The 15106-nt window shown below is 41.0% G+C and overlaps 1 long non-coding RNA gene across 3 annotated transcripts in view; it reads left to right on the top strand.

Moving 5' to 3' along the window:
• Nucleotides 1-3545: 3545 nt before the first annotated feature.
• LOC308192161 overlaps nt 3546-15106 on the top strand; it is a 28740-nt gene continuing 17179 nt past the window's right edge. The window contains exons 1-2 of one of the 3 annotated variants that reach the window (XR_013948597.1): nt 3546-5551; nt 12421-12512. This is a non-coding gene — a long non-coding RNA (uncharacterized lncRNA). Of the gene's footprint in view, nt 5552-7095; nt 9714-11470; nt 11983-12420; nt 12513-15106 lie in introns of those variants that run through there. The other 2 variants (XR_013948598.1, XR_013948599.1) reach the window with 2 other exon arrangements.

Below are 15106 nucleotides of genomic sequence, written 5' to 3'. Positions count from 1 at the left end.
GAAAACACATTACATCTACTGAATGGGATCGTTTGTGTATGAAAATATCAACATATCATCAACTAATAACCTCAGTTAATTACTGTGATAGGGCATCTCTGATAGGAATCGAGAATGCACAGAGAACACAAACAGCAGAACACACATATGTAAACCTACCCGTTAAATGCTGTCTGTAGTTTTCTACAGCAACAACTTCCTTCTGCGTGCTGTAGCTAATTCCCTTCAGCGCCAATGTGCTCAGGTGTGGGGACAGACGAGCTGGTGAGGAGCTGGTGGAGCTGCAGGTTGATTTTTGATGCGAGGAGGATGCCTTCAATTGCCTCGGAGCCTCCTTCTTTTTCTCCTGGCCTCCTGAAGGGCTGTGTGCTATGGTCCAAGGTCTGTGGCAACCTCATCACAGACTTCTCTGCAGATACCTTGATGCGTAGTTGCATCCTAACAGTTTTTAAAATTGTTCCTGCAAGCTTGAAGGGAGGATTTCAGAGAGACTTTAAGAGGCTTTCACTTGTTTGTTGGTCTATAGCAGTCCAGCTATATTATATGCAAGTACTTTTGATAGCTTGGTTCTTCAATGAATCTGTGCCCAACCAGGGAGAAATCAGAGTTTCCCAGGGGTACCCATACCCCTGGTGGGAGAGATTGCAATGAAACAGAATATCGTTTTTTGTTAAACACTCATGCCAGTGTATGCCCAGAATATGAATTAAGCAGACAGGATAAAATAGTTCAAGCTGTTGGATTTGGCAACTGTGCAGTTTCCAAGAATCTGGTTTACAGAGGGAATAGATACTTATGTCCTTGTACATGGCATCCATTTTGAGCATTGTGTTTGTTCTTCACTGTAATGATAATTTTACAAATGGCCCAAGAACTAAGTTTTTTTTTTTTTTTAAAAAAAAAAAGAGAAGAGAGATTTTATTACTAATTGTATAGCATGTGTGGAGTCTATATGTTTTAGAGTTGTCAACAATTTACATGAAGATCTTTACCCTGCACTTGTTCAGGACATTATCTATAAAGTCATTAAAAGGAAAAGAGCAGTGTGGGGCTGAGGAATGAATAAAAAACATTTTATATGGATTGTCTGGTGTTTGCTGTCCAGGAAACAACCTAGTCAGTATGTAAGAGATACAGGGAGAAGAGAAGCAGTGCAAGGCAGTAGTCATCTATAATCTTGTAAGACAGCTAACACATCACAGGTGACAATATTTTCAATAAGCTCTGATGCAAACAGTCGGCAAAGAAAAAAGAAAGGAGAATGCTATCACAGTATAGGAGAACAGACAGCTGGAGGGATATATAGCTTAAAGAAGTGCATTCTATGTAAAATGTGAAAGTAGGAAACAAATGCCTGAACTGAGACACGTGGTCTTTTAATTCTGTTCCTTTCCTTGATAAAAATATCAGGCTAAATTAAGCTGTGATGTAACTGCAGCAAAGTCAGTGCTGTTACACTGAGGATAAATTACTCCCATAAATCATCAAAATCAATGACAATTGTGTCTGTTCATGCCAGAAATTAATCTGGCTCATTACAAAAGCAATTCTTTGACATCCAAAGCTAAATTTAATTTCTGTTTTCTGTGCAGTGTACTGAACTTGAGCTTTGATGTGCAAAGAAGGGAATCAAAGGGAATCATACCCTTAAGCCCTGTTCTACCAGCTACATGGGCAGGAGTGTGCAGCATCCTCATTCTGCCATCTGTTTCTCTTCAGGTGTGTCCGGTTCCATCGTACCCTCCTATGTGCGCTGGAAGGAAAGGCTTTTGCAGAGCATGGAGGAAGGCATGAGATAAGGAAATTGTGCTTATTATACTGCTTCTCATACCCTGATCATGTGTGCAAATATGTGCATTTACCGCACTTGCATTTCTAGGGTGGTCAAAGAGAATTCCCTGTCCTCAGTGTAATAACAAGGAAGGTGAACGTGTAAATGATGAGGGAATAAAGGAAAGGGGTCTCACACTGTCTCAGGTTCCTCATGACGAATAAGCTATCATGAAAAAAAAATCAGCCCAGCTAAAGTGGGGAACTCTACAACTCGGTAAAGTGTTTTGATAGGTAGGTTACTCTTACTTGGACATTGCCTCATTTTGTTGTGGTGGGATCCACCTCAGAAATGAAAGCAAAGGCCCTTCCTGCTCTTCAGTCCTAGTGAGAGATACCAGATGAACAGGTCTGGAGATGGAAGACACTTCCTTATGCGGGAAATGGGATTTGAAATGTGAGTTTTCTCATATTTACCACCCAACTTTGACTTCAGGCACCTTTGAGAAAAGTCGAACTTGGCACAGCTTTTGTTCTCCTGGTGTGCACAGGGAAGAGGTGGGCATGCTCCCTGTACTCCTTCTCTCCCCACTCATTCTTTGCTTTGCAGAAGGTACTTACACATTTTCATACCTTGTTCTGGACAAGTTTCTCTTTTGTTGAAAGAGAGAGTTTAGGAGCTAATTACCAGTTTCATGTTCTAGGGTTATCCAGTATTTACCTGACATTTGTTTATAATATGGCCTGAAAAGCATCTTCCTCTCATAGCCTTACTCATTCTGCAAAGAGGGATTGACCTTAGAGACAGGATTTTCCTTGTTCCCAAATGATTTAGTACCAATCCAAAATGATTGGAAGAATGATTCCTAAACTTTCTGATGGTGACTCAACTTATAGATGTTACACCTGCTTCTCTTGCTCTGCCACCCCAAATAGTCACATTAATGACTGTTTTTATGTCAGGACTACAACCTCTGCTGCAGTTGCTGTAATTCTAAATGGGGATTCAGCTAGCCCAAAGTCGGGGAGCAAAGGGTTTTTCGTTAGGGTGAGGGGCTGTTCAGCACCCAGCCCCTCCAGGCAGCCAGCAATGGCCAGGCATCTGATTTCCATTTACGGATTTGAAGATTGCCCTCACGTGGTATACACTTGGCAGTAATTGCTGCCAGCTCGAGCCTTCAGATTGCACAGTACTGACACACTGCTGGTGCTGTCTACTTTACACGTAACTTTGAAAAACAAGATTATTGTCTTGGCAGCACAACAAACTGATATAGCCATTGCCTTCTATCAAGGACTGTAGCAGAGACAAACTGAGATTATTTAGGTAACCAATTTTTTGTCTGCATATGTAAGATTCTAGGTTAAATTAATCCATTTTGTTTCTATTAAAAACTGCACTATTTTGAAAGGCTTCATTTACATTCCGGCTGGAGTGAAGGTTTTATTTTCTAGCATTTTCCCCCCATTAATCAGAGCTAGATGCAATTTATACCACCTTCAAAGAGCCTGTAAAAAGATAACGAAAAAATGGTAATCAGATGGCAAAATCCAGAGAGAAAAATTAGACTCAAATTAATTATTTCAGTGTGCATGACTTCTATGGCATTGCCAATGTAAATCTATGCAGTAGATCACCACAACAGTGGGTAAGTTTGAGTTCTTGCTTTATATATGTTTCTATAAAAGCATGGCTATCTGGTTGCACAGTGTCTGGGATAATTGAAAAATGTCTTTAATTCAACATATACAAAATAAGCCAGATTTCTTTGCTGCTATTATTGAGATGTATATAATGAAATCATACATGAAACTTCTCTAATTTACTCTACTGTACAGATCTTCAAGATCTCATTAAGATATTTGTTTGCCATGGCCACTGTTCACTTTCTAGGCAGCCTGTCTTCACGGTGATTAAGATAATGAAAACATAACATTAAAGGTCATGCTCTATAAGGACAGATGAGTTTACAGAATATTAATTATGTTAGGATGAGATAGACACATCTTTAAAAAAACTCCATGTTTTAATTTATATAGACAAAAAGCCTTAGAGCAAAAAGGAAAAATAAAGTGATGTGTTTCTTTATTTATATCAGTTTCAACCCACATTTCTGTAATCTTCAGAAGTACACAATCAAGTCTGCTTCAGTTTCAAATTCTTATGGCAGATTTCCTGTGGGAACCGGTGAGATATAAACACTGAAATGCAAACCAATCAAGAGGCCACTCTTTTTAAAAAAGAATATCATTATGTTTAGTAAACAACCAAAACATATTTTTGTGTGTCCAGGTTTTGCAGAGAGCCTATGGGCCTGAAGCAGCTGTCAGCTATGCTTGGGCTGGCAGAGGTGTAGCAGTCCATGGAGTCAGGTGGGGCATGCTCAGGCCTCCTCTTAATATTCAGTAGCTGCAGAGAGCTCTTGGATCCACACATGTTCTACACTTCTTTATATCTTAAATGTGGGGCAGGAAGGACTGGCTGGTAACTCCCCAGCATTTCTCTCTAACTTAAATTCCAGTTAAAAGGACTTCAGTCAAATCAACTAGAGTGGGGATGCTTCAGATAAAGGCTACAAAATACCCCTGTGAACACAACTATACTTTCTGATATGGATGTTTGGTAGCTGGGTCTGTTCGAGCTTTAGAAAAATGAACTTATTTGAGTTGCTGAAAACATTATTATTATCCTTGAGAAGGAATGTTATCCCTATGTTTATTTAACAGTACTGCAACAGTCAAAACATCATGTTGCATGTATTCTGATATCACTACCCATTGACTTTGGTAATGAAATGATGACAAAGATGTGATAACATTTTCACTTAGATGTATTTTTATTTTCCTGAACGTAGGGAGATTTGGATGCATACAGTCTACAATTCTCGGCATTTTGTCTCCTAACTTCTTCCTAGCTAAAACACATGCAGTGTTGCTATCACAATTTATGTTTTTAATAATTGGAAGCAACAAACAATCCAACACGAGCTGCAAAATCAGCTATCTAAGGTATGTTTTTATATTAGAAAAAACAACAACAAAAAAAAACCACCTGTGTAAAAACCTCCTGTTATGTATGTTGTATGGTGATGGCACCAGCATAAAAATGAAAAGTGTCTTGTCTTGAAAATAACTTTTAATGGATCATTTGAAAGGGGTGAAGTATTTTTAAAAAGCCTATGTGAACCATTATGATGTCAATTTTAGAAATTAATGTGATCGTTACAGTAGCATCCATCAGGTGCTGGAAAATGTCAGGGTCTGACATTGTAAATTACCGGTTTTGTACATCTTTTGATATTAATTTTTAAATTCCTGTTTGGGTGAAGATGGCCCTTTGTAGAGAAGCAAAGCTAAGGTGAAATATGAACTTTAATCTGTGAGGGAAAATCATTTACATGTCTTGGAAGTGTTTTTTTTTTTTTTTTTTTTTTTTTTTTTTTTTTTTAAGGTTTGTTTTACCAACTGTCATGAATGCCCAGGAAATGACCACTGTGGTCCATGTGATGGACACAGAGAAGCAGATGAGCCCAAGACAGTGGCCTCTGTCAGCCCGGACAGCTGGGTAGCTTGTGCCAGCCAAAGCACTGTGGAACACTAGTCCTGTGCGGAGCACCAGTGCTACCAATTGTTTTCAACCTTCCTGCTAGGCTGAGATCTAAGACAGCCCGGGTACACAGAGAGGCAGATGATCCATAGCATGTGGTGTTCATCATTTGGGGCCAAAAAACCCGTCTGTTGGAGGGATGGAAGGGAACACCAAACTTTCCTACGGTGCAATGTAAGTTCTTTTTATTTTTATTTTTATTTTCCCCTTGCTCTTTCATGCACATTTTTCTAATCTGGATTCAAGCCTGATGTCATCTGCCTTCCCTTCCTCAGTGCATATGTGGGTTTTCACATGCGCTCATCACTTCAAGGACAAATCCTTAAACAGCAGGGAATTGGTCCAAATGGCTCATCCATTTTGGCGATGTTGATTTATCATTAGGATCAAAGCAGCTCTCTGCTTCAAGATGTTTCCCCTGCTGCTTCCCCAGCTTCCTAGGGACTTGTTTTTCCTCTCCCTGTTTCTGGATAAGTAGACCCTTCTTTTCTGTTCCTGTGGTATCTTGGTTTCGTTGCTGCAGCTGTGCTGGGTATGGCCTGAAGCCCAGGATCTCAATGGAGCTGTTTTTTCAGTGTTTCTTTTTTTCTTTTTCTTTCTTTTTTTTTTGTCCTGCCTTTTTTTTTTTTTTTTCCTTTGCTTCTACTATCACAGACTGGGTTTCTAAAGCTCTCTTTGTCCTTTTGACTAATATTAACAGAAATGTCTGGCCTATGTGCTATATCAGTGTTTCGAGAGAAAACATTTTCTTCCTCAGAGTGGTCTTACCATCTCCACATGTTTACACCGAATAGCAAAATCTGCTATGGTATATATGATATATATATATATATATGGTATATCTGCTGGGTATAGGTGCTTTTTAAAGAAACGACCAACTTCTTTCAATATCTCTTAGTGCAGCAAATTGCAGACTCTGCAATAGGTGGATCTTTTTCATGCTTGACTTCTTTAAAGCTTACCTCTCTTTTTTTCTCATCTGCAGAAATATTTCTATATCATTTGTGGAATCCAAGGAGACTGTTTTTATGAAGGATTAAAATTCCTAGCTAGCACACAGCAACTGTGTGACAGGAAACGAGCCTGGAGTGCTTTGTCTAGGTCTGCATCTGTGTGAAGACTTATCATGGATGGGTAGAATTAGGACTTCCTTGTGCAGAGGCATGGGCATCAGCCACCTTTAGAGCAACCATCTCCCATTAAGCTACAGTCCCTACAGAGCTCACTGTCTGCCCTTTGAGCAGTTTCTCAATGCTTTCCTGAGAAAGATCAACATAGGAAGCACATGAGATGTGTTTATGTCCCTTGTAAAAGGAAGACAGGATCGTTTTTGCCTCAGCTGCCAGAAGACCTTCTGCAATTTCTATGCACAGTTTTGTTTACAGGCATGGAGTCACCTAATGAAATGCCAATGGCAAAGCCTTTGGGTCTGACTGAGATTTGGGGAGCACATGTACTGCAGAAAGCAGCCTTGTACACACCTGCTCTGCAATTGTAAAGTTCTCTTTACATGCTGTCAAGGGGTTTCTCTCAAAGGGCAATTACATATATCCTACAAGTCCAAGTTAAAATACTTCTGTGAACTTGCCTTATGTTTTCTTGCTCTCTCTCTCTCTCAGCTACCTCGATAGGTTACTGTCAGAGAAATTAGTACAACACAGATGCTTAGCACTTCTAACAGATATGTCATTGCTGGAAATGAGTGCTATTTGATATCCTGTTCATGTCTCTTAGAGCTCAGATCATTTTTCTCTGAGCACGTAAAGATCTTGTCATTTACATTTCCCAGTCAGGTACAGAAGGTGAATGAGGCAGCACAGCCTGTGATGTGAGGGAAGGAGCACAGTCATGGATAACACTTTCTGTGCTGTCACTTGGGGAGCAAAAATAAAGTTCCTTCACTTAAGAGGCCAAAATATAGTTCCTCCAGACTTCACATGTTGGCAACAGTCAAAGCAGGACTGCTTCTGCAAGGACACTCTCTGGTGGGACATGAGTGAAGATGCCTCTAATGAACCCAATGCACAAATATTATGAAACCTTCTCATTCATTCACAGGTTGAGAGAGAAAAATGCTCCATATGGCACGACTACAATGAAAACAGGTTGCATATCAGTCAGTTCCTCCTCTAACTGCTTCTCATTCACTCGGTGACTTGCTTCCGACCAGCTGAACATGTAACTTACTTCATAGAATTTGGTCACCATATATGCAAAACTCATTTTTGAATCAAAACAGGAATTTCTCCAACTGTATATAGGTGGCTTATGTAGGAATAAATACTAGGATTCTATGGTCATACTGTTGTTTTCTTTCTGTAATTTATTTTATCCTTTTTCTAGTAGGTTATTTAACTGACAAAGGAATATGAATTCTGGGTTCTTGTGTCTTGACTTTATTCTGGTTATTACAGAAACATTAATACCGCTTATATCCCCCAAAGAGGAAAAACAAAATAAGTCTCAGCAATGCATTTCTAGCAAGTTCTGTGGTCTTTAAAAAGAGAGAAACAAACAGGAACAGTTACAATGCAAAAACTGTTAGAAGAATTTAAATGAAGACATCTGAATTCCTGGTATGCAGAATATGGGGAATTAAGTGCATAGCTGAAATGGATATTCCCTGACACTCAAATATCTTCTTAGGCAGTACTTTGACTAAACACACAAAAATCTTCACCCTGTAATGGCACTATGCAATATTCTCCTCTGCTACTAATTTATTTTGTCATGTTCTATGGTATGGACAAATTAAACAGCACGTCTCAGATGTCTCAAACAATTAGATTTATCTTGGTCCTTCTTGCTATCTGTCTTGCTCTTCTGTCTGACAGTATCAGTTCAACGCTCGTGAGAAGCATCCTGGAGTGGGAGTACCGTGAGCTAACCAAATCTTATGGGGTGGGAGTTGAAGCCTCCTCATGCTGTGGGTTTTCAAGAGGAAACAATGACAGTAAGGGAGGTTTTGTTGGGGCTGCAAGGACACCAGAGCATCAGACAAGACATCTGATGCCTGGGACAAAACCTCATGTATTTTCACAGGCCTGGAAGGACACCACAGTGCTCACCCGAAGAACTGCAGCCAGAGGCAGCCTTCCAAGCCTGGTGTCAGTACAAGTTGCAATAAGTGACATTTCTTTACCATTATGCACAGAGATAATCCATCCTGGAACTGTCTTCCTGCTAACCCCCTGTTAGCCCAGCCTTTCAGCACAAATCAGCAAACGTGGCCCAGATACTGCTGCTCCTTCTCCGAGATAGAAGGATGATCATAAACTACTGAGGAAATAGTTGTGTTCTCACATCAAAGTGCAAGGATTGCTTTTTATTGTTTGTTTGTTTTAGTTAAATCTAGCTCTGCATATGTGTTGGCCTTTGTGTCTCTGAAGAGACCATCGGCAAGCCCCTGCTGCAATGTGCAGGCACACCACAGACAGGTAGAAATCTTGTTATTACTTGAAAAAATGCTCACTTTAAAAAATGAATTTATAAAAGACACACCACATTAAAAGATAATTAACAGTGGTCTTAATGTATTGACTGAGTTGGGGTCCCTTTACTTTTACATGTCTCATCTAAGCCAGCTTGAGGAAGACCCTTGGTGTAGCCAAAGCCCTCTTCCCTATAGGTGTGCAGCAAAACCTTCCTAACCCATGGGCTGAAGGAAAAAGAGAAGAAAAAAGAACAACTTCAGGGCTCCTCACTGGGGAGATGCTGTTACCCCTTGCCACAGGACTTTGGCTAACTAGAATCTAGGTTTTTCTAACCAGTGGTCACTGTTGACTCAGCAAGTGTATTTGATGTCACTAACCTATATCCATAGGCACCTGGGGAAGATGCTCGGAGGCTGTGTTGTATTGCAGAGCTAATGTGCGTAGCAGGGGTGCTTGCTTCATCCACCCAGGGATCTTATGAACAGTCTGGCACTGTGAGCACCTTTCTTCTGTGTACTCCATGCATGCCCCGGGACGCAGGTGTAGTGGGATCCTATATACCGCCACCGTCTGTTTTTGGGCCAGGTCTGCAGGGAGCAGTGTGGGATCATCTCTGCCTTGTAGCACAGGCACAGCCTGGAAGTGCTGTTGCCTGGAAGCCACGCAGACTTTGCATGTTGCAGCGTGGGACCAGCCGGCGTGTTATCAGTACACAGATGTTCGGGGTACTCAAAGCTAGGCAACTGCTGCAGCAGGGACAGTGCTGGCTGGCTGTCCCAGACCATCGTGATGGTCTGACAATGGGTCTGAAGGCCACTGTGCACCCCACAGCTTCAGTGTCTGCACACAGGCGTGGAAAGAAGCTATTTTTGTTCCTACAGTCAACAGTGCTGCTCCAAAAGGTCAGTAAACACCAGTGTGGCTCAGGGCCAGTGGAGTCAGCAGGGATTCAGATAAAACAAGACAGGTTTTGAACAAGATATTGTATTTCATTGCTGTGTAACGATCCATGGCTGCATACATGAGGATAGCATGGGTTGTCAGCCAGCCTCATGCCTGATTCATTGCCAGCTCAGGAAACACAGAGCTCAGCCTTGTGAGACAGTCTTTGTCCAGTCCCATGTCCCCTGGGCCACATAAACAGAGATAAAAGTGAGCACTGGCCAGCAAGGTGCAAAGCCGAGAGGCACGGAGGAGCTCCCACACCATGCCATAGGCTGGTGTTTCTCCTGATAGTTTCTGACCTGGTAGACAAGGACACAGAAATGATTTACTGGATAAAGCTACATAGCAAGCTTTCCCAGTGAAAGCACCTGGGCGATTGCTCAGAGGCATATTCTTTTTAATAAAAACAGTCTTTACAACTTGAATACTGCTGATGGCAAAGTTAAATGAGGTCATTATTGCCACTTCAGTTGTGTAAGTTAGAAATGAACACCAAGAACATTTTTCCATACATGAATCATGGAAGTTTGTTTTCAAGGAACTGCAAAAGGACTCAGAGGTCTAGATTCAGTTCCTAAACATGCGGCAGATTTGCTGCAACATGTGAGTCGTGTCCCCTTGTATGTCGGTTCTCCTTTTCTGTGCGAAAATAGACCAATAAAACCTAGACTTTGTTTTGTACTTAGCTTAAATTAATTTTCTTGACTTTCCTTATGGTATTTTTAACACTTCAAAATAGTATTGCAAAGATTTAGAAGTCAAATCTTGCCTTGACTCTGAACAATTCGAATTTAGTCAATAATTGGCCACTATGATAGAGACTTAATCTTGAACAGAAATATCAGTAAAACTACCCCTAAAGATGAAACTTTGAAACAGACCAGTACTACATCCAGCCTAGATGTCAACTTCAAAAGAGCAACTGGTATCACTTGCACAGCTTCCTCTCCCAGTCCCTGTCTTTGAGGGAAACGCAGAGCAGTATATTTCTGTAGAAAAACTGAACAAAGAAATTACTCTGAATTAAAAAAATAAAATATTAATAAACTAAAAAAATGACTTAAACTAAGTTAAATGAAAATGGTGAGTACAAGGGGAAAAGATATAGAAGTTGAAAAATGTTTGCTTTAGAAGTTATATATAAACAGCTCACAGACAGCACACTCATGTTAGAAGAAACTTAGCAGTGGTCCAAATACATTGACTAACAGTAAACACTGAAACTGGTAGATAGTGTCAAAGAAAAAAACTGGGATTGCTGATTAATTTTTCTCAGCAGAGAAAAATTCAGAGACTTCTGAAAAGTCTGAGGGGTGTAGATATGAAACTGCCTTTGAGGAGCAGAGAAATCCCTGTGAATATGAAGCAATTAAAGAATGTGTTTATGAGAAAAGTACAAAACTGTGAAAAGTAGAAGGGGCAGTGAAATACTTAAGGATGAAAACAACCTTCCAGATTTTGAGGACAAAATTTGAAGCCAACTCAGTTGTAGAGGCCAAACTTGCCACCCAGCCTTCTTTCCTGCTGGGGATGGTAGGACTGGCTGTGAGCCTGTGGGAGACCCAGCACAGTGCATTGACCCATCTGCTTCCATGATGCCCAAATCACCACTGATGGACAGTGTTTTTTTCTACAAAATTCCTTCTTTCTCTCTGTCTGCCTGGAAAATAGGTAGCTGTTTTTTTGGGGGGCTGGTGCAGAGCGGTCATAGTGATCTGGGCTCATGGCAAGGGGTTGGCCCTGGACCTAATCAGTTTGGCTCTTGGGTGCCTGGAAGGTGGAGAATGGCTGCAGGAAACCAGGGACAGGGATGCAGCACTGCCTGACAGTGGGACAGAGAAGGAGCCTCCTGTTCTTCAGGATAGATGAAAAAATAAACAAACATTCAGAGTTTTCCCTAGCTGAAATGAGAACAGAGTCTTTCAGAAGAGCAGGGGCTGTCCAAGACTAATTAGAGATTGGGTCAGACAGCATTTGTAGGGAATGTAATGCAAAGCCACACTAGGATTCTCCTGTTTGGGGAAAGGAAAATGTGTGTGTGCATGTGTGTTAAGAGCAGAAGCAGACAGGGAACGGGGAGAGAAACAAACAGAAAACCAGGCATCTGTGTGAGAGAAAGAGAAAACATTCAGACGAATGTGCAAGTTGGAGGAAGAACAGTAGCTGGAAATAGTGATTGCCTCCCCCTTTCTGATTTTTGCTGTTTTCAGAGAAACTAGGCTTTGTGTATGTCTCTCCCTCTCTTTTTTTTTTGTTTGTTTTGTTTTTGTTTAATTTCAATGATAAAACATCATAGAAGATGCTGACAGCATCAGTTCATTAATGAAAAAAAAAATAAATCCCAGAATATCTATACTGACACCTTTCCAAATCCTTCAACAACTGTAGAGACCCAGGGTCTGGTTGCCAATATTTTATTATACGTTATAATAAGGGAAAGAAAAGTGATCCCATTATGTCAAGGTGGAGAGTATCAGTGGGTGGGTACTTGGAAAAATATGATTCTAATACTAGCTTGAAAAATCAGCACATTTGCTCTATAAGTAGTTAGACAATGAAGATGAGATCATGTGGAATGGGATGCTGGATCCAATGGTGACATTAAAACTAATATTTTTAAGTAAGATTTTGCTATATTTTTATCTCAATTTCCTTTATTTTCAGGAATACACTCAGTTTAAAAAAAGGGAAAATAGAGGAGTATCAGCATACGGAAGACTCAGAGTACCTGTTGGCTTATGAAAACAGAAAGAAAGGTAAGTCTTTCTGTCAGACCCATTTTTCAACAGTATTTATTTGCCCTGCAGTGTAACATGATGCCTATAAATTACATAGGTAAGGGAAGCCACTGTCCCAGTAAGCTCATACTCCAACTATACTCATGCTAAGCACCACCAAGGAGCTGAAAATAGGCAGTCTTCAAAGGCTTTAGAGAGGAACCTGAAGGCAGAGGGAGCATTTGTCAGATGAGTAAAAGGAAGGGTATTTAAATGTACTGAAAAGCAGAATAGAGGGTGAAGGTTGCCAGTGAGAGAAGGCACTTTCTAAAGAAAAAAGGGAGCAGAGAGTCACCAGACTCAAATAAGACAAAGGAGCAGGGGGATGCCAGTGTCATGCCCTTGGTGGCAGACAGGCAGGGAATGGGTTCAAGGAATGGTGATATCTGAAGGACTGTGCAGCGCTGAAGGTCCAGCCTGCTGCATTTTGGCTGCAGGGGGTGGTTTTATATAGAAGAATGTTGTCCTGGTTTCAGTTAGGACAGAGTTAATTTCCTAACTGAAACCAGGACAAATGTATTCAGGGAATTAACACAAAGGATGACTAAGGAGTGGGTGTGAACCCAAGGAAGTGATGTTTCAAGCTCACATTTTAGACACTGTCGGCTCCAGTGTTTACTAGTTGGCCACTCTTTTTATCTTTCTATCTATCTATCATCCATCTAAAGGAGTTTGCATCAGTCATAGCCTGTTACCCAGAGACTGGCCTTACCATTAGTTTTTGAGGGAATTGTAGAATTTACCCTCATGCAGATCTCTAGTTCGAGGCCTGCATGTCATCAAAATTATGCTGAAACCCTGTTTTGAAGAATTTGCTCATTCAAAAGTCTTCAGGCTCAGGGGCCTGCTATTTGCAGCTTGTTTGTGCTTTCTGTCTGGATGACACCTCAAGCCATAAAGTATGTTTAAACAAGTTCCCTGACCCACATCATATTTATAGTCACATTTGCGGGATTCTCTGTTTCTGTCACCAAAACTGCATTCCTATGGGTGTTTACGGGCCATGTACAGAAGGGATGGTACTCTTGTCAACCCAGATCAGCGTGAATTCAAGATAACTGCCTGCCCCTTCTTGGCATGCTTTATTTTCCCACAGTTCAGCCCAGTTCTGGTGTACGAGCACAGTACTGTGGGGTCTGGCCGCTGGCTCTCGGGGAAAGCATTGGGCTAAATATTTGCTGACAGAATAATTGTAGTCACTTTTTTTAATCATGGAAAAATCCTCCCCCCAGCTCCCAGCTTGATGCTGGGTGTTCTTAAAGTGATTTTTCAAATGTCTGTTGTTGTGACTTCAGACACACCCAGCAATTTGTGCATTGAATGGTCTCTATCGAGGGTTCATTTAGCATCAAAGTGATGTGAGCAGTGCTGCATATGTTTAGCTGCTAGCTGATTGTTTGACTAGTTCCAGCTTGTGAGCACAGGATAAATGCAGAGTTTATGAGCATCTCTTATGATCTGCTCAATTTATCTTTAAAAAGTGTGTGTGGTATGTGCACCCTGTGTCCAGTTCTACTTTTAGTTTTGGTTTTCTGCTCTAAGTTAGTAACCTCTGTGTTCTGAAACTCTAATTTTCTCTCTGCTTCTCTCTTTTCCCTTTCTGAGTGCCCTCTCCAGAAGTTATAATTTTCCTGCAGCTTGTGCAATTGCACGGTTTAGAGATTAATGAATTGTGCTACATTTGAGTCTTACCTCTTGCACTGGAATTACATTACAAACCAGCAGGATATATTTGCTACTTCTCTGCAAGCATCTTGTGAACAATCATGATCCTGCTGTGAGAGCATCTAGGGTGACTGGAGAGAAAGGTCTCCTCTTCAATTTATTTGTGAAGAACCAGGTTCCTTAAAGTAAGGTTTGTGCTCCACCCCAGAATGCGGTCACTGGTGAGGAGGAGGGGTTAATCAAACAATTTGTTAAATATATTCACATCAAAGTCTCATACAGGGGTTTATTTCCCCGGGAAGCCCTTTTTCTTTTTTTTTTTTTTCTTTTTTTTTTTTTTTTTTCAGTGAAGCAGGCTGCAGTGTATTTGCCAAACCACTCGTCCAAAGCTAACAGGAATGAGCATGGAGTTAAATCAAAGAAACAGATGTGGCTGGGTAAAGCAGGTTTCCTTTCATGTGCCAAAAAATAGGAGCATGTTCATCTGTTTTGTAGTCCGCCAATAGTGTTTTGTTTGGCTTGGTGAAAAACAGCAGTCAGACAAGCACTGTTCATAGGCATTTGTAGTCTGTGCCACTGATCGAATGCAGGGCTCTGTTCCTGAGAGCCCACTTACACGTTCAAACATCCAAGGTCCAGACTTTGTCCACTACTATCATGTCTGTAGGTCAACAGCATCCTCTCTGGCTTCCTTGGATTATGAAAGGGAGATTCCAGCAGCTTCAGAAGATATTAATGTCAGTGGCTGCACAGCGTGGAGGTGCCGACATACCATAGGCAAGATTTAAAAGGCAAAGGCCCCAGCCATACCTGTTTCTGCCGTTTCTGTTCCTCTTTTCCTGAAAACACAGTTCAGCTGGGATTTTTAAAATAACAATAATAAAAAGCTGGGATTGTTAAAATTGGAT

The sequence above is a fragment of the Anser brachyrhynchus genome (genome assembly GCF_964034855.1).
Source record: "Anser brachyrhynchus genome assembly, chromosome: 3".
Classification (NCBI taxonomy): Eukaryota; Metazoa; Chordata; class Aves; order Anseriformes; family Anatidae; genus Anser; species Anser brachyrhynchus.
This window is presented reverse-complemented; position numbering and strand designations above follow the sequence as displayed.